This window comes from Cervus canadensis, chromosome 23, assembly GCF_019320065.1.
Source record: "Cervus canadensis isolate Bull #8, Minnesota chromosome 23, ASM1932006v1, whole genome shotgun sequence".
Taxonomy (NCBI): Eukaryota; Metazoa; Chordata; class Mammalia; order Artiodactyla; family Cervidae; genus Cervus; species Cervus canadensis.
The window spans coordinates 1,783,233-1,801,596 of NC_057408.1; the positions used below are offsets into that span (position 1 = coordinate 1,783,233).

At 45.6% G+C, this 18,364-nt stretch overlaps 1 protein-coding gene and 1 non-coding gene across 4 annotated transcripts in view; both read left to right on the forward strand.

The window, feature by feature from the left end:
• Nucleotides 1–6,223: 6,223 nt before the first annotated feature.
• On the forward strand, nucleotides 6,224–6,327 carry LOC122425959. Its single transcript, XR_006265100.1, has one exon. It is a non-coding gene; the product is annotated as a U6 spliceosomal RNA (small nuclear RNA).
• Nucleotides 6,328–7,883: 1,556 nt separating this feature from the next.
• The window catches only part of C23H18orf25 (chromosome 23 C18orf25 homolog), an 84,559-nt gene continuing 74,078 nt past the window's right edge, over nucleotides 7,884–18,364 (forward strand). Inside the window, exon 1 of one of the 3 annotated variants that reach the window (XM_043444465.1) lies at nucleotides 7,884–8,195. The gene's annotated coding sequence lies outside the window, so the exon portion shown is untranslated. The remainder of the gene's footprint in view (nucleotides 8,196–18,364) is intronic. The other 2 variants (XM_043444466.1, XM_043444464.1) reach the window with 2 other exon arrangements.

Genomic DNA, 18,364 nt, shown 5'->3' on the forward strand with positions numbered 1-18,364 from the left:
ACCCGCCTTCAATCTTTCCCAGCGTCAGGGTCTTTTCCAATGAGTCAGTCTTCGCATCAGGTGGCCAAAGGATTGGAGTTTCGGCTTCAGCATCAGTCCTTCCAATGAACATTCAGGACTGATCTCCTTTAGGATGGGCTGGTTGCATCTCCTTGCAGTCCAAGGGACTCTCAAGTGTCTTCTCCAACACCACAGTTCAAAAGCATCAGTTCTTCGGTGCTCAGCCTTCTTTATGGTCCATCTCTCACAGTGGCTCAAATGGTAAAGAATCTGCCTGCAACACAGGAGACCTGGGTTCAATCCCTGGGTCGGGAAGATCCCCTGGAGAAGGGAATGGCTACCCATTCCAGTATTCTTGCCTGGAGAATTCCATGGACAGAGGAGCCTGGCGGGCTACAGTCCATGGGGTTGCAAAGAGTAGAACGTGACTGACTAACACTTGCTGCCTGTGGCGAGGATTAAAGCAACACCACGCCTAGGGCCTCGGTGTGCCTTGGGCTTAGTAGACAGGACTGAAGGATGTCTGCTGAATGAGACTGAATGGCAGGCATGCTTTGCTGGGCTCTCCTAAGACTCAGAGCTGACCTGATGCAAATGAGGAAACTCCGGGCCCTCCCCACCCAGGAATGCTTCCTGCACTGTCACCAGGAGAGAGGAATTCCTCAGAGGCACTCCTTTCTGTTTCCATACCACTGGGACAGGCAAGCATTGAACTTGCCTTCCAGAGGCTTGGGTGTTGACAGCATCAGCGGCCCACGAAGAGGGAGATGCAGTCACAGGGAAGGGAGGTGAGGAGTCTGAAGAGAGATTTGGCTTAGGACTGGTCTTGCTTAATGTCATGTTTATTTGAAACCAAATATAACGTATTTATTTCAAGTCAAAGCTTAGGATCCTGTGTGGTTTCTTTTCTGACACCAGTTCTCCAAAAACAACTGGGTGTCCAGGCATTCAGTTCAGTTCTGACACGAACTGCCCAGAATCAGCGCAGGTCCTACAGCTTCAGGGCTCAGCCCCACGAGACTGTCCCACTTCCGATGCCAGCTGCAAGCAGTGACTCTGGGCTTATGGGACTCACACTTATCTTCTGCAGACTATAACAAATTCAGGAGTTCTGTGGTTCCTCCTTGCGTGTATGCAAGTCACTTCAGTCGTGTCCGACTCTTTTTGACCCTATGGACTGTAGCCCGCCAGGTTCCTCTGACCATGGGGTTCTCCAGGCAAGAAGACTGGAGTGAGTTGCCATACCCTCCTTCAGGAGATCTTCCTGACCCAGGGATGGAATCTGCATGTCTTACATCTCCTGCCTTGGCAGGCGGGTTCTTTACCACTAGCACCACCTTGGAAGCCCGGTTCCTCCTTACCTTTGATAATTCGCTAGAATGACTCACAGAACTCAGGAAAGCGTTTTCCTTACTGTTGCTGGTTTATTACCAAGGATACAAATCAGGGACAGCACATGGATGAGGGTCGTGGGGGTGGGGCTGGCACAGAGCTTCCATGCTCCATAGGAGAGAGCATCCCAGCATCTGGGCGTGTTCACCAACCTGGCAGCTCTCTCCACCCCATCAGGTGGGGGTTATCCAGCTTTCATTATGTAGGCATTGTTAATGAAACCATTAGCCTTTGGTGACTAAACTCAATCTTCTTCCCGGAAGTGGCAGTGGGGCTGAAATTTCTAACCCTCTCTTTCCTCAAGGGATAGTTCCTCTGAGAACCTGCCCCCCATCCAGAAGCTACCCTAGAGGTCCATCAAGAATCACTTGCTTTGTAAATCAACTATACTTCAATTAAAAAAAAAAAAAGAATCGCTTCCTTAGCATGAACTTGGGCTTCTCACAAATAACAAAAGGCCCTCCTATCACCCAGGAAATTCCAAGCATTTTATGAGCTCTGTGCCAGAGACCTGTGACAAAGAGCAAATATAAATTTTTTAATTACACCCAGAGTCCCCTGATGTTGTTCCCACTTAAAAGCTGCAGTTTTTGGAGCTGCAGGGGAGAAGGTGGAGGACTGGAGAAGCTCTCCTCAAAGCCGGTGTTACCCAGAGGCTTTTACAAGTCTTCCTGATCACTCTGTCTTTGGAATAAGTCTTATCCACCACCCACAGGGAAGGCCCATGGGGCTCCAGGTCCTTCTGTTACTGAGTCCAAGCTCACTCTGCTCGTCGCACAGAGGCCAATGAATCCAAGAGATGAGGTGCTGAGACAAGGAAGAGACTTTAATTGGGGAGTCGGCAGACCAAAAAGATGGCAGGCTAGCGCCTCAAAATAACCATCTTATTGGGGTCTGGATGCCTGGTTCTTTTATAGATCAGAGAGAAAGAAGCAATTAGGAACTAAAGTCAAAAGGCAGAATAGGGAGGGCGATGCAGTAAGGAAGGGCCTTCAGTTTTTCAAAACATCTCCAAGGGAATGTCCAGCCTTCAGAAGGGGTGTGTTAATCTCTTCTATTCACAGGTGGGCAGAGACAAACTATCCCTCCCAGAACTGAACAAAGGCACTTCAGTTTACAGTCAAGCAGAGGGACAGGGTCCTCCAGGCAAACCATTGAGTATGATTATAATAATAAAAGCAAGTCAAACAGTTTCCAACGTGGAGTCAGAAGTGGCTTCCTCCCTGCAACACTTCCTTTCTTTTCTAAAGCTTTCCTTTTTTTCTCTCCAGCGGCTGGCTGTTCGACTTTCTCCCTCCCTCCCTCAGCTTTCCTGCCACCCCTGCCATGGACAGTCTGGGGTCCATGTTCTCCTTCCTCTCCAAGTGGGCCGGGAGGATCCGTTTTCTGCTGGCCTTGACCTGAACACCCCCCAGAAGTCTCGTGAGAACTTCGGACACGGCTTCCCCAGGAGTGTTTAAAAAAAAACAAAGCCCCGGCTCTTTCCACTCACATTAAGCCTCTGACTTACTACCTTCAGGCCTCCCACTTTCACTGTCCAGCCATGGACAGCCAGGCCCTCAAGTTGTCATCCTTCAGACATCCCGGGGATTTTTCCACCTCTTGTCCCCTTGCCCCCAAAGGTCAGCTTCTCTGCACAGCTGTCCTTCAGTCACAGACATTTATTTCCGTGTTCTGACTGCCAGGCCCTGAGCTGGACACCAAGGCGGCTGCAAGGGAGGACGGCCTGAGCGCTGCCCTCCAGGCGCTGAGCTCAACAGCGCTGAGCTTTCTCAAAAGCTGTCTGCAAGCCCGCCGCCGTCCTCCCAGCTTCTCACCCACTCGGCATCTGGCGCCACTTTCTTGTTTTGACATCTTTTCAGTTTTCTGTGTCTCCCCAGCTTAGGTGCTTAGATGTCCTCCATCTACACCCATCCACGTATGGAGCGTGTCCACCGCAGAGCAGGACAACTCAGTCCAACCCCCTTGGAACTCTCTGATGTGTCAGAGGGATGAGAAAGAAGATGCACGACAGGAGCAAAGGAGGGCAGATGTTACGAACGGAAAAGCAGCTGTGGTGACGGGTGGTGGGTGCTAGTACTGATCAGGCATCAGGGGAAATCCTCACCCTTCCCACCCCAGAGGTCCCACAGGGTCAGGCGCTGTTACACAGACCTGTTCTTTTTTTATTGCCGTATTCTATGGTCTTGAGAGTCCCTTGGACTGCAAGGAGATCCAACCAGTCCATCCTAAAGGAAATCAGTCCTGAATATTCATTGGAAGGACTGATGCTGAAGCTGAAACTCCAATCCTTTGGCCACCTGATGCAAGGAACTCACTCACTGGAAAGGATCCTGATGCTGGGAAAGATTGAAGGCAGGAGGAGAAGGGGACGACAGAGGATGAGATGGTTGGAGGCATCACCGACTCAATGGACATGAGTTTGAGTAAACTCTGGGAGTTGGTGATGGACCGGGAGGCCTGATGTGCTGCAGTCCATGGGGTCGCAAAGAGTTGGACATGTCTGAGCAACTGAACTGAACTGAATTGAATTGATGGCATATGGGATCTTAGTTCTCTGGCCAGGGATGGGGCCCATGACCCCTGCAGTGCAAGCGCATAGTCTTACCTACTAGACAACTGGGGAATTCCCAGGGCTATTCTTTTATTTAAAAAGAGAGGAACTTTCCTGGTGGTCCAGTGGTTAAGAATCTGCCTGCCAAGGCAGGGGATGCAGGTTCAATCCTTGGTCCAGGAGGACACCACATGGTGCAGGGTAAGTAAACCCATGCATCCAGAGCCCTGACCTCTGCAACAAGAGAAGCCAGGGGCAGCGCAGAGAAGAGGGGCCTCTGCTCACCGCAACTAGAGAAAAGCCCAGGTGTCATTAGTGAAGACCCACCGCAGCCAAAAATAAATATTTTTTTTTAAAGAGAGGTTAACACATACTTGTTGAAAAACTTAAAACTGTCCTTTGCACTTCTTTCCACTTTTTAACAGACTTACAGACTTTCCATATAGAAGGGGTGTCACCTGATTGGAAAGAGGGACTTAGCCCAAGAGAGAGGAGCCACCAACACCTACCCTGGAGGACCAGAGCGGGGTGGTGGTGGGGCGACTCCATCTTCATGGCATCCTTTCGCCCTGTTCCGTTCTGGTTCCACGTGAACTTGTTGCTCTGGAAATATGAGTCCCTCGAGACGGCAACCGCACCATACTTGACCCGTCTGAGTCTGTGCTTGTAGGAGGCGCTGGCCTGGAATGTCGCCAGCCTTGCTGTGAGTGTTCTCTCTGAGCCGAGAGCTGTGCTGAGAGCTTTACCTAAACTCATCTCACCCTCACCCCTGTTTGATGGGCGAGGACGCTGAGTCTCAAGGAGGTTACAGAACTGCCCGGAGGTCATGCTGCTCGAGGGAGGCAGACCCGATCCACACCCAGATCTGTCCAGACCCCAGAGCTCTCAGTCCTGGAGCCCAAGTCCCCTTCCACTACTCAGCCTGCTTCCAGATGGCCTTCCAATATGGGGACATGACTTTAATTCTGTGGGATAACGCTGTGAGGCAGAACAGGGGATGTTAACTCTGGACACGGTGACCTGAATGAAATGGGGAGGCCACCACAGTGAAGACGGTCCACGTCAGCCTCCCTGCACTCAGCCGCCCACTGCCTCACGGCAGGTGCGGGGGGATGGCAGCGGAGGCTGCGTATGCCGGCGGGGGTGGAAAGGTGCGGGTGGTTACACAAGGGAGGGGGAGCCCAGAGCTGAAGGTTCCAGCCCCCAGATCCCCCATTTCCCTCATTTAGCCAGTGGTTCTAACAATAGTGTCCACCTCACAGGGGCAAATTTTGGAAGTAACCTGCTCAGTCAGGACAGACTTCAGTCAAAGTAAGGCCGGCCACATCCTGATGCCAAGGCTCAGGCCACGGTTTCTAATATGTGGCTGCTGTCTGCCCAGCCCCAGGTCCAGCGATGAATCAGGTGCAAGCAATGAAGCTGGCGATGACTCAAGGCTGGGCCTCCAGGGTTTCTGACAGAGCAGAACTACTGATGTGACATAGCAGTAACTCCACAGAGAGGGCAAGGGGCGGACATGTTGGTAGGACAGTATCTGTGAGCAAAGGAATCTTGGGAGAAATTTCCTACAGAGGCAACAGGATGTGGTTTAGGCTGGGCTGGTTTTATGGAGATGAGATTTCAGGAGCTTGGAGAGCTTAACACACAGAAGATTCCAGGAGGCAATTCCAAGACAAGTAGGATCAGCTGCCCAGCGCTTCCTGCTCCTACAGAAGGGGAAGACAGCCAGTGCCCTATTTAGGGATCTAAATATGGCAGTAATAGTCAAAGTTGCTCAGTTGTGTCTGATTCTTTGCAACCCCATGGACTATACAGTCCATGGAATTCTCCAGGCCAGAATATTGGAAGGGGTAGCCGTTCCCTTCTCCAGAGGATCTTCCCAACCCAGGGATTGAACCCAGGTCTCCCTCATTGCAGGTAGATTCTTTACCAGCCGAGCCACAAGGGAAGCCCAAGAATACTGGAGAGTGGGTAGCCTATCCCTTCTCTAGGGGGTCTTCCCGACCCAGGAATTGAACCAGGGTCTCCTGCATTGCAGGTGGACTCTTTACCAGCTGAGCTACTAGGGAAGCTTGGTAGTAATAGGGATATTAGTAATTAGGATATCAAACTCCCCAGACTCCAAAAAATAAACAGTCTACTCACTGTAGGGAATTGACTTGTTGGTATCAAACAGAAGGAGCCAAATCAGTACCTTAGAAGTCAGGGTCCTACTTCAGCATCTCTGCAGCACTGATGAGATAAGATCGTAGAGAGGCTGTTTTAAAACTGAATGTAGTGCTCACTTTGGCAGCACGTACACTAAAATTGGAAGGATACAGAGATTAGCATGGCCCCTGCACAAGGATGACATGCAAATTCGAGAAGCGTTCCTTAGTTTTTAGTGGAAAAAAAAAAAAAAGGAAAACAATATATTTGTCCATATTCATTCACTCATTTCAGACCAACAGCTGTCAATTTAGTAGTTAGTCCTTTTCTCTTTTTCTCCTGAAAGAGCCTGGGCTCTCGTCACTACCCCAAAACTTCTCAAATTCCTTGAGGGCTAAGGAAGCAGGGAAATAAATGAATGAAATAACACACATAAACAACACGTTTATCTGGCACCGCGTATGTTCTCAGTGAATTTCAAGCAGGCACGTGGTGGTAGCAGTTGAGAATGCGGGCTCTGGAGCTGGGCTGTCTGTGTCAGGCCACTTTTTGATGAGCGACCTTGGGCAGGTCACTATCACTGTCTGGCTCCACTTCTGACATCTGGGACCAAGAATACCACCAAACCCATGGAGTTCTTGTGAGAATTAGATGAATGAATCCACTTAGAAGCATAGTACAGTGCCTTTAACATAACAGGCATTCAGAGAAGTTAGCTATTATTATTAAATTATGTTATCAATTTACTCATTAAGGAATGGAAAATTGCCATGCCTGTAGGCAGTACGCATACATGAGTGAACTGGGGGAGCTGGAGGGCCTGATCTAAAGGGGAGACTGACGTTAAGGGAAGCATGGAATCGGCGCTGTGATTTTCAGAATGTCCTCCAGGGGAATGTCACCCCAACTCCCAGCGCGGCTCCTGAAAAGGTAAATACCTTTGACATTTTCGCTTCACGCCCTTATGTATTCATTTATTTCTCAAAACCCTGCTTTTAGGGAGAGCGAAGCGTTGGCCAGATCTTAAGTTGTGAGGTTTGTTCTTTCTCTTTCTTAAGCCCACCTTACCTTTCTTTCAGGTCTCGCGTCCAGCACGTTTCTCCCTCGATCCCAGACCTCAGCGAAGGGCGTTGAAAGCTCAGGGCGCGCTAGTGCAAATCCGGAGTGACTGCAAAGGTGGGATTTGGGGCGTCTGCATTGCGCGTAGAGGGCGAAGCGGGGTCTCCCTCGGGGACTCTTGACTCACCAGCAGGTGGCGGTCTGTCTGCAAGGCGTGCAAGGTTCATCCAGAAAACTTGAACGGAATGTTGATGCCACTGCATGACAGAGGCACAGCCAAGTCTCCCCGAGCAGAGCCGTGGGCATCCGCCAAAACGTGGGGGAGAGAACGGAGCGGACTTCCTTGCCGGCGTGACTCAAGGATTCAAACGCCAAGAGCGTCCTTCGGTAAACGCTTCAGGAGGGGTGAGTCCTGGGCAGCGCACAGAAAAGGGAGCGCCGACTTTCTCTTAGGGCATTGTCCGTGGCTTGTATTGACTGGCTTCCCGACCCCCACCCCGGGGCAAGACATTTCTTAGAAGGGAACTGCCTGAGCGGATACAGGGAGCGTGGGAAAACCCGGGAGGCCGATGCCGCGCGCCGGACGAGCTGCAGTGGGAGGAGCGTGGGGTCCGTCCCGCCAGATGGCGCTGTCTGGCTTCCTTTCGGCCTCCCGCGCTCGTCCCTAGAGGTTCCCCCGTCGCAGCGGCCGCTCTAGCCGGGCGGACTCAGGGCTCTGTGGTTCCGGGCGGAAGTGAGGCGCCGAGCGGAACGGCCTCTGGTGACATTTTCTCCGGGCGGCGCGGACGAGTGAAGGGACTTGGTGGAGGAGGCTGCGGAGGCGGTGGGGTTCGCTTTGGCCTCCCCTCCACCCCGGTTGGGGTCCTGACCGCAACCCTCTACCCGTCGCTGGAGCTTGCGCTGAGGAGAGAAGGCGACGGTGGGGCCGTCGCGTTCCGAGTCGCCGCGGCCCGGAGGGACCCGGCCGGGGGGGGCTCGGTGCGTGCCCCGACGGGGCGCGCGCGGAGCGGGCGACGAGGTGCGGGGTCGCTGAGCAACGCAGGTGAGACGCGAAGGGGCGCAGGGTCGAGGCCCGGCTCCGGGCCGAGCCGTGGGTCCCGGGCTGCTTGCCGGGGAAGCGGGGGGTCAGCTTCAGTGGGACGGGGTGCGGGCCGCGGGCGAGGCTTCTGCGGCGTTTCGGGCGCCAGGGTCGTGACGGGCAGGGCTGTCGGGCGCCGGTCTTCGAGCCTGGAACCCAGCGGGAGGCGCGACCCGGGTGGCGGCCGCCTGGAGGGGCGAAAACAGCCCGACCCCTGGCTCACCGGCTAGCCGGTGACCCTCGCGTCCTCCGGGCCCGGCGGACTCGGCGGGCCGAACCTTTCTCCCCGCTTCCCTGCCCCCGGTGGATTCCTTTCCCCGGCGGCTGGAGGTGTCGAAGCCCGTGGGCCGCGCTCGGGGGTTGGGGAGCGTCTTCGCGGCCCCGGAGTTGTCTTTCGCGCAACTTTCCGGGGCCCCGGGTGGCCGGGCGTAGCGGCCGCGGCGCCTTTGCCAACTCTGCTGGCCCCGCGAGCCGGGAATCTGGCGCCGACACCTGCTCGGACTCCTCTGAGAGCCCGGGCGGCCGCCCGAGCACCGCGGCTGCTAAGGCCTGGGAGGAGGGAGGAGGGCTCTCTCCGGCTTGACGCCGCCTGCGTTTTCGGGCGCTTCCACTACCTTCTTTGGTCGGCAGACGCCCCCCTGGTCAATGGGAGGGATGTGTCAGTGTCCAAAATTGACCTATTTCTGGCGAATTTGTCAACTATGTTTAGAAAAACCCGGCGAGGATGTAACCTGACGAGCCTCAACTTGGTCGTCATCATCTTTTTCTTTTCCTCAGTGGTACCTCGTACTTTGTACTTTTATTTTCTCGTAGCACCGATTTCAGTGTCTTGTTGGGGCGGCAACTCCCCACAGAACCTCAGCCCGTCATTCATTATCCTTTTTAAATCGTCCTTTCTGCTGTCACAGAATAGGTGCTCACAGGTTGAAGGAATGAACGTCTGTACCTTTTCCAGATTGAACCGCTTGAGCAGTTTGTGCTGGATGTGCTTTTAGTTTCTCTCCTGAGCTGCTGCTTTCTGAATCCTTCCACTTAGTAGGATGCAAAACCCACTGGTGATGCTTTGTCAAGGTTGGGCCTTTTCATTACAAATACACCGGGCAGTTTTGCTTAGGCGCTTGTGTAGTGTCGTGTGTTAACAGTTTGAAATTACTCTCTCTCTTCTGGGATATTTTAAGGAGGGAGGCTATTAACTTTCTAATGTGGTTTTGCTGATCCTGGCAATCTGGATCCCTTCAGTAAGAACATTGCCCTTTAACAAGCATTTTTAGAGGCATACAGTTGTTAACCTGATGTCCTGAGGAGTGACAGTGTTGATCTTTTTTAGTAGGAAGTGTAATATTTTTGTCAAATAGTCTGGGTAATACAATACTTAGTTGAGTGTTTTATGCACAGTAAATATAAAATTAGGAATCAAATTTGAATTCAGGAAACTTAAGATGAAATTTACTGTGATGACCTATAGGCTACTTTATGAAGAGCTTTAGTGAAACTTCATGCAGTTTTGTAAAATGAGAAATAAAGACATTTCTAAATCATATTCCTTCAGAGTGCTTTTCAGTACCACTGTAATCTTGAGATGTGAAACCATACCTTTTTGATAATGTTAACAAAGAGGTAAACTTCAAAACATAAAATAGGAAAGGAGAAGCTTCAAGGTAATTACACCTGAAGTGTCAGCTAAATATGATTTCTTAATGGGAAAATTTTTTTTCTGACATCTTATTTGTGAAAAATGGGATGGACTAGATTTTGGAACTGGAAACTTTCTCTATTGTTAGCTTCATATTAAGCTCACAAGGTTACATTACTGACTAATTCAGTTTGTATTACTCTTAAATGCATTTATGAAAGAGTGTCATAATGCTCTTTCTTTTATAGTTTGCATGATTAAAGATAGATTTACCTTTAGATTCTAATTTAATGAGGTTCTGAGAGAACTGAGTGCTCAGTGTTTGTTCTTCAAAGGTTCTGTTTCATATGTGACATTACCCTTAGTGTATGACTAGTAACTTGTAGGGGGCTGTGTAAGTTACTCATTATTCCAGGGGTTGTTTTGCTGGGATCTTTAGTCTTATGGTTTTATTTTGATGTGTGCGTGAATAGAGTTGACATATGAGCAGTTAGAATGTTTTCTTTCTTTGAAAGTTTGGAAGTGATATATGTATGCGTACCCAGACACACACACGGGCTTCCCTGGTGGCTCAGTTAGTAAAGAATCGCCTGCAGTGCGAGAGACCTGGGTTTGATCCCTGGGTTGGGAAGATCCCCTGGAGAAGGGCATGGCAACCCACTCCAGTATTCTTGCCTGGAAAATCCCCATGGACAGAGGAGCCTGATGACTCTAGTCTATGAGATCACCAAGAGTCTGACATGACTCGGCGACTAAGCACACACACACAAACATACACACACACTGGAGACCGAGACCCCAAAGTTTGTAACTTTGATAAATCGTCTTAGACCTTCCTGATCTTCTTGCAGGTAACTGGCACCATGGAAACAGTTTATATTCATATTTACTGAATTGGCAGTAATTGAGAAAATCTGTAAAAGGTGAAAAATGTGTTACTATTAATGTGTTTTCTTTTGAACCACACTGATTTCGGTATTCTGTATTATTTTTGTAAGGGCCAAATAAACTTTACTGTGTAAGTAAAAATGAAATAGACGTTGATAATTGAGTAAAAAGCTATGAGACTGTAGAAGAGGGGAAGAGCCATTGTGAAAAGAGACCAAACATTCAGGTGGAACTTCTTCAGTCTCCCAGCACTGACTTATTGATTGCTTACCATGAGCCAGTAGTGCTCCAGCTGCTGCTGCTCTCTAGTGGTGAGTGTGACTGGCAGGCCTTGATGCTAAAGAAACTTAAAGGTTTTTTTTTCCTAAGCTTACACTGTTCTCGGTGTTGCACCTTCTGTAAATTTGGTCCACTGTGTAGTGCTGTGTATCCATCCTAATGGTATTACAGAGTATTTTCACTACCCTAAAAATGCTCTGTCTGTCCATCTCTCTATCCCACCCCACCTCCAACGACTGGCCATCACTGATCTTCTTACTGTCACCACTGTTTCACATTTTCCATGATGTCATATAGTTGGAATGATACAGTATGTAGGCTTTTCAGATTGGCTTTTACTTAATAATACATATTTAAGCTTCCTCTGTGTCTTTTCATGGCATAATATTTAGGTTGGTGCAAAAGTAATTATGGTTTTGCATTGTTGAACTTTGCTATTTGATATTGGAATACATTCTTAAATAAATGTGGTTATATTATACATCATTTAAAAAAATTTATTTGTTTGTTTATTTGACTGTGCCAGATCTGGTATGTATGTGTCATCTGGTTCCCTGACCAGGGATTGAACCCCGGCCCCCTACAATGGGAGCTGGGGAGTCTTAGCCACTGGAACCACCAGGGAAGTCCTGTTACACATCATTTTAATGGGCATTTTTCACTTTGTTTTTTTGCTAATGACTTGTTACTTGCTATTTACTTTATATTTATTTTAGACCATGGAAATGATGTTAGACAAAAAGCAAACTAGAGTGATTTGTTTATTCAAGTTCAAAATGGGTCTTATAGCAGCGGAGACAGCGTGCAACATCAGCGATGCAGTTAGCCCAGGAACTGCTGAGGGACGTACATTGCAGTGCTGGTTCAAGAAGTTTGCAAAGGAGATGGGAGCCTTGAAGCTGAGGTGTGTGGTGGCCGGCCATCCGAGTTGACAGTGACCAATTGAGAGCAGTCATCAAAGTTGATCCTCTTACAACTACATGAGAAGTTGCCGAAGAACTCAGCATCAGCCATTCTGTGGTCATTCGGCATTTGAAGCAAATTGGAAAGGTGAAAAACCTCAATAAATGGGTGCCTCGTCATTTGACTGAAAATCAAAAAAATCGTCGTTTGGAAGTGTCACCTGCTCTTCTGCTGTGTGACAGCTATGAACCATTTTTTGATCAGATTGTGGTGTGTGACAAAAAGTGGATTTTATGTAACAACTGGCAACAGCCAGCTCAGTGGTTGGACTGAGAAGAAGCTCCAAAGTATTTCCCAAAGCCCAACTTGCACCAAAAAGAGTCATGGTCACTGTTTGGTGCTCTGCTGCTGGTCTGGTCCACTACAGCTCTCTCAGTCCTGGCCAAACCGTTACATTTGAGAAGTATGCTCAGCAAATTGATGAGATGCACTGAAAACTGCACCTGCAGCCAGCACTGATCAGCAGAATGGGCCCAGTTCTTCTTCACAACAGTGCCCGACTGCAGGTCGCATAACCATTGCTTCAAAAGTTGAATGAATTGGGCTACAAAGTTTTGCCTCATATGCCACATTCACCTGACCTCTTGTCAACCGATTACCAATTCTTCAAGCATCTAGACAACTTTTTGCAGGGAAAATGCTTCCACAACCAGCAGGAGGCAGAAAATGCTTTCCAATAGTTAGTTGAATACTGAAGCATGGATTTTTACACTGTAGGGACAAACTGATTTGTTGGCAAAAATGTGTTGATTGTAATAGTTTCCAGTTGATTAATAAAAATGTGTATGAGCCTAGTTATAATAATTTAAAATTCTCTGTCTGAAACTGCAGTTACTTTTGTACAAACCTAATCATTTCTTTGTAGTGTTGAATACTGTACCTTTGTCTGGATCTACCACCTGAAGGTTGGTAGGTTGAAGAAACTTGAGCATTTAAACTTGGAACTGGAAATAGATTTCCAGGTGGACATTCCAGGCTAGGGAACAGCCTAAGCAAAGTTGTGAGTATCAGTGATTTTGGATGGTGTGGCCAGTGCCTTGAGTTTACAGAGGGATAGATGTAAGCTCAGTGGGGTATCAAATCAAATTATCAAATTTTCAATCAAATTTGATAAATTTAATATTTTCCTTTAGTTGTCAAATTCCAGTCTTAAATGTGATTGGTGTCATGAAACTTTTCTAAATCCTTTTATCTTTAATTGAAACTATTTACCTTACTCTTCAGAAATGATTGAACTTAGGGAAGTAAACAGTGTTTTCTGCTTCTGTGTGGGCAATTTCTTTTACCAGAAGTGAGATTGATGTTAAGTCAGTTTTCACATATGGCTTACAGGTCCTTGTGGTAAAAGAAAGGAACAAGATGAAACTAAAATTACCTTGCTTGTTTTACTCTCTTGTATTTCTAAACTGCCAGGAGAGAGAATATGTATTATATATATTATGCATATTTATTGTAGCATTTTAATAGAAGTGAATAATAGGGTGATTTTAAAATAATTTGCAATGTGTGTTATTTATTGAACTGCGTATGTGATTTACAGTGTTGTGTTAATGTCTGTTGTAAAGTGATTCAGCTGTGTATGGGTATATATGTATGTGTGTGTGTATATATATACACATTCTTTTTATATTATTTTCCACAATGATTTATCACCGGATATCCAGTGTAGTTCCCTGTGCCGTCCAGCAGGACCCCATTGTTCATCCATTCCGTATATGCTAGCTTGTATTGCATAACCCCAGTCTCTCTCCATTCCCCGCCTTGTCTTGCTCCTGCCAACCACAAGTCTATTATCTGTTAATAGAGTTTAAGTTTTGTTTCTATTCTCTTTCATGTCTTTATTCAAAATAGATACCTCATGCCTCTTTGCTCAGATTCTGTCACTTGAAATAGCCAATAGATAGATGATGCAAGTCCTGAGTTACTCATTTGACCTTATTTACTTTTAAAACTATTTGGATGAGTGTTTTCTAGTTGTGCTGTGTGCTTAGTTGCTCACTCGTTTCAAACTCTTTGCAACCCTATGGACTGTAGCCCGCCAGGTTCCTCTGTCCACGGGGATTCTCCAGGCAAGAATACTGGAGAGGGTTGCCATGCCCTCCTCCAGGGGATCTTCCCAACCCTGGGATCAAACCCAGGTCTCCCACATTGCACGTGAAGATTAGTCAAAAGTAGAAATCTGTCTGCAGAACTTAATTTGAGGGTGGGGCAGTCATACCTGGTTAAACTAAAACCCATTTTCTGAGCACTCAGGCACCAGGTGGAGATGGGCACAAAAATAAAAGAAATTTATGCTGAAGGAACTCAAATCTAGGGAACCAGATGATTTCTGTTCTTTCCTGCTCTAAAATGTGGAGAAGAAAGCCATGATGTAAAAAAAAAAAAATAAAATGTGGAGAAGAAAAGTAGGCTGTAGGAGAAAAAAAGTATTGGATAACCAAACAACTAGTGTATGGAATTAGTCTTTTCATTTATAAAATAATTTTAGATCAGATATTGGAAAATGACTTTTTTTTCTTAAACGGGTCTGTAAAAGAAAATGATTGGAGACTTGAATGTTCTTTTTTGTACCTCCAGTTCGTGTACCAAATACTTTTTTCTCTGCCTGGACTTAAAGTCCGTGTATTGGTAAATTTGTTTTGACTATTGTTCAAAGAGCAACAAAATTAAATGTTAGATCTTGTTTATTTACGGCAGCCATTCCCAAGAATGTGGATAAACTAGGATTGTGTTTAGGTGAGACAGAAATTCAAGTTTTCATTAGCATGGTTAACATTCGGGAAACCAGGTACTGACCAAAGGAATCAGTAGAAGTTACTTTTTTACTGAGTTGTCTGGCTTAAAAAGAAAGCATGTATGATGTCCAGAATCAACGTTTTGTTAGGTGTGTTATAATTAGAGAAAGGTATTGTTGAGCATAGGGAAGTTGGGTGTGGACTAAAATTCTAGGAAAACAGGACTGTTTTCCTTTCTGTACCTAAGAACAAGAACCTCATGTGGTCAAGATTTTAAGCAGTATCCTGTCTGCCTTAGTTTTAACCTAGCATAGAAGCATAGTTTATTCTTAAATCAGCATTATATCATCAAGGGTTTCCCATTATCTATCTCTACTATTTGCTATGAGCCTGAGGGCATGGTGGGTTTTGGCAATATTTTGGGGACCTCAGGTCCCAGCATGTGGTCACCCATCTTTATTTGTACCCTCTTCTGAGGGAGATAGAAAATGGCCAGAGCAGAAATCTTGGAGGAAATCTAGAACCTGTGTTTTTAAAATTATTCTTGATTTACACTAATAGTGCTTATGAGTACTTAGAGGGTCTGTCGTTAGCACTGGTGCATTCTTTGCATTTGGTAACTTCCTTGGCTTCTTTCTTGTTGCTAGTTTACTCACAGCCCTGGTGTTGGGCCAGATACGTGTCAGTAGTGGTAGTATCCGCAACATGAAGTGATTTGAGCAGCCGTTATCACTTGTGGCCTATTTATAGAGCTTATATCAGTGGAGAAGAGGTTGGCTGGCAAGCAAGTAAAGCTGTTCTCTTCCCCTGGTTGCAATCTCATAATTTATTTTTCAGTTCTGAGTAGGCCAGATCCATTCAGCTGCATTAATTTTTAGTGTTCCTTTTCTGTACGCTAACCCTTTTGCACTCTAGTGTGTTTTAGTCACCTTCACTTTTGAAGGAAAAAAACCAAATAACTTATCACACTGAAAAATAGTTAGCAGTACTTCCTTGATGGCATCTGCTATTCAATGTTCAGATTTCTTCTATCTCATGAGTGTGTTTTTACAGTTATTCAGATTGAGTCCAGTAGGTCTCTGCATTGTTTTGTAATCTATAGGTGTCACCTCCCGCCCCCCCCCCCCCCCATTTCTTTTTCCTGGCCAATTATTTGTTGAAAAAACAGGAGCCTTCCCGCAGTTTGAATTTCCAGTTAACATTGCTGTAGTGGTACACCAGTCTCCCGTGTTTCTTGTTAATTGATATTAGGTTTAAAGGTTGAGCAGATTTGGTTTCTATAATATATTATCTCTTTTCTCATTTTTTCTATTTTTTCTTCGATGGGGCAAAAATGTTTTATAGGTGATGCTGCATACTTGCATCAGGAGACACTTAATGTTTGGTTCTCTGCAGTGTTAGCAGCTGTAATGCTCATTGTCCATTACTTACTCATTGTTCATTGTTCTTTACTCTGAATGCCTTTCATCATTCCTAGTTCTGAGTCTTTTATACTGTCTTGCTTATAGTTATAGCCTCTTCAACCTTTTTCTTTTGAGAGCTGAGGGAAAGGAAGAGATGAGTTGCTGTGTAGAAAAGGGTTGTTTCCACTGTATTCTAAGTCTGTAGATGTTTTTATTTCAATCTTGATCTTTTTTTAAATACATTTATTTATTTATTTTGGCTGTGCTTGATCTTTGTTGCTGTGTGAGCTTTTCTGTAGTTGCAGCGAGCGGGATCTACTCTCTAGTTGCAGTGCGCAGACTTCTCATGGCAGTGGCTTTTCTTGTTGCAGAGCATGGGCTCTAGGGCATGACGGCTTCAGTAGTTGCGACGTGTGGGCTCAGTAGTTGAGGTTACTGGGCTCTCGAGCACAGGCTCAATAGTTGTAACACATGGGCTTAGTTGCTGTGCAGCAGATGGGATCCTCCTGGATCAGAGATCGAACTTGTGTTTCCTTCGTTGGCAGATGGATTCTTTACCACTGAGCTGTGAGGGAACCCCCATCTCGAGTTGTGATTTCTGCACTGTCCACATTATCTATGCTACAACTTCTCAGTGGAAAAGCTTACCCCAAATCCTGACAAATAATTGAAAGAAGTCCTTTGAAAACAAAGTTTATTTTGAGATATTGGTACTTAAGAATACTGTTGTCATTAGAGTATGTTAGTATTTATGTATATAAAATAGAAAAGAGATTAATTTTTCTATTTTAAATGATTTGGGAACATCACAGTTGTAGTAGAATGTCTTCTAAGAACTAAATCTCTGGAGAGGGGTTTTTATTTTGATTTTTAGTAAAATACTGTTTTTTACATTGTTTGCGTTATGTGGCTTAAGATGCTTAGTTTCATGGTGTCTGGTTTTGCATCCTTATAAATATGCAGTCACTTTTTTATATAGTGTTCTAAATGTAAGGGAGCAGCTTTACCAGACTTTCAGCAGTTGTGTCTGTTTTGTCTATTTTATCTGGAAAGATAAAAGGGGAATTACTCTATTAGAAATCATGCTGATTCTGTGTGATGGAATATATGTACATATATATATATTAAACTTCTCTATTTTATTTTTAATTACTTTTTTGGCTGTGCCATGCAGCATGTGGAATCTTTACTGCCCTGACCAGGGATCAAACCCATGCCCCTTGCAGTGGAAGCATGGAGTCTTAACCACTGGACCACCAGGGAAGTCCATCTGATGGAATATGTTTTTATATACAAGTCACTAGTACTACTAAGCAAACACAGTATTTCATTAGTTGTCTTGGTGATATTTTTAAGTGATTCAGTTCATCAATTCAACCAGTATTTGTTGTTTGTTTTTTTTTTCAACCAGTATTTGTTAAACATTATGTTAGGAACTGTAGGGAATGGAAGGTGATTAACATAATCTCTGTTTTCAAAGAAGATTGTAATATAATGGGGCTGGGGAAGGTGAATAAAACCATTGATACAAATACATTGTATCTTTAATTGCTTTCATCATAATGTATTATTTCTCTTCTCCACATTTATAAGGTAAATACTTGATTTCTTGGGGTTAAATATTCTTGGTCATTATGTGTGTTTGTGGAGGGGGAGGTTGTTTTCTTTAAAATATTACCTTCTTACAGCAGTATATTTGTGTGCCACAGTCAGAAAAATTGGTTAATAATTGTTAGATGCTATTTTTTTTGTATAATTGCTAGTATTGTGATTCTCTCCCACCATTAGATTTTCGCAATATCTACTCTGATATCCAACTTGTATAACACTGTAGAATCACTTTTTATGACAGTCTTACTGTGACAATTGCCCATCGTAGCCGGAAGTAAGCACACAAGACTGTTTGAAAGCCCTGCTTCATTCTAGGTTTTTTGTTTTTTTTTTTCTTTCCTTTTTTTTTTTTCATTCTAGTTTTATCTTAACAGATTGCAGTGCTGTCTCTGGTCCCAGTCTCCTGTTCCTGTTTGTTGGGGAAAAAAAAAGAATAAAAAAAAAATAAAAACAAGGGCTCAGTGGTAAAGAATCTGCCAGCCAATATACAGTCACTTTATATAGTGTTCTAAATGGAAGGGGCAGCTTTACTAGGCTGTTTGCAGATGTGTCTGTTTTGTCTATTTTATTTGGAAAGATAAAAGGGGAATTACTCTATTAAAAATAATGCTGATTCTATGT